Source organism: Hipposideros armiger, unplaced genomic scaffold, assembly GCF_001890085.2.
Source record: "Hipposideros armiger isolate ML-2016 unplaced genomic scaffold, ASM189008v1 scaffold_1600, whole genome shotgun sequence".
Classification (NCBI taxonomy): Eukaryota; Metazoa; Chordata; class Mammalia; order Chiroptera; family Hipposideridae; genus Hipposideros; species Hipposideros armiger.
The window spans coordinates 134,282-135,700 of record NW_017732950.1 but is presented as its reverse complement, the minus strand read 5'-3'; the positions used below and the strand labels follow the sequence as shown (position 1 = coordinate 135,700).

The 1,419-nt window shown below is 37.1% G+C and overlaps 1 pseudogene; it reads right to left on the bottom strand.

Moving 5' to 3' along the window:
- LOC109377884 (60S ribosomal protein L36 pseudogene) lies at nt 1-825 on the bottom strand (annotated as a pseudogene).
- Nucleotides 826-1,419: the final 594 nt, after the last annotated feature.

Below are 1,419 nucleotides of genomic sequence, written 5' to 3'. Positions count from 1 at the left end.
TGTGTGTAAAGGTTTTATTACACACAGAGGGGACGGGGCTCAGTCCTTCTTGGCTGCTGCCTTCCTCATGGCTGCAAGGACATTGCTCAGCTCCTCTTTCTTCTTTTGGCACAGATATGTGTCCCCACCCTTTTCTTGATAAACTTCAGAGACCACTTGTCCTTAGAGACCTTGAGCAGCTCCATGGCATGCTGCTCATAGGGGGCAAAGCTGCACACCTCTCAGATCATGTCCCACATGAACCTGGTGTGTTTGGCGAGGCTCCGTGTCAGTGGCCGTGCTTTGGCGTGCTCATGTTCTTGGTCACCTTGTGGCCCTTGTTGAGGCCCATGGCCATGGGGTTGTGCAGAGCCATGGCTACTGCTCCTCAGTGGCTGCTGCGACTGAAGAGATATTGAGCATCTCTTCACGTGTGTACTGGCCGTTCATTTATCTTCTCTGGGGGAAATATCTATTCAAGTCCCCTGATCATTTTTTAATTAGGTTGCTTGTTTTTTGGTTGTTTAGTCTTAGAAAACCTCTATATAGTCAGTTATTAATCTCTTATCAGATATATGATTTACATGTATTTTCTTTCATTCTGTAGGTTGACTTTTTATTCTAGCAATAGTGTTTTTTGGTGCATAAATTTAAAACTTTTTCAGGAAATTCAATTTATCTATTTTTCTTTTTGTTGTCTATACCTTTGGTGTCATATTCCAAGAAATAACTGCTAAATCTAAGTCATGAAGCTTTGTCCTATGTTTTCTTCTAAGAGTTGTATAGTTTTAGATATTACATCTAAGTCTTTGATCCATTTGAGTTAATTTTTTTATATGGTGCTAAGTAAAGATCCAACTTCATTCTTTTGCATGTGGATATCCAATTTTCCCAGCACCATTTGTTGAAAAGACTGTCCTTTCCCCATTGAATAATCTTGGCACCCTTGTCAGAAATCATTTGACCATATATGTGAAAGTTTATTTGTGGGTTCTCTATTCCATTGGTTTATATGTCTTTCTTTATTCCAGTACCACATTACTTTGATTACTATAGCTTTATAGTAAGTTTTGAAATCAAGAAGTGTGAGTCATCCAGTTTTGTACCTTTTTTTCAAGATTGTTTTGGCTATTTAGGATCATTTGAGATTCCACAGAAATTTTAGGATTAGTTTTCTATTTCTGCAAGAAATGTCCCTGGATTTTTGATAGAGATTGCATTGAATCTGTAGATCACTTTGGATAGTATTGATACCTTAACATGTTAAGTCTTCCAACCCATAAACATGGCTATGTTTCCATTTATTTATGTCTTTACTTTCTTTCAGCAATGTTTTGTAGTTTTCATTTTACAAGTCTCTTACCTCCTTAGTTAATTCCTAAGTATTTTATTCCTTTTGGTGCTATTGTAAATGGAATTGTTTTCTTAATTTTCTTTTCA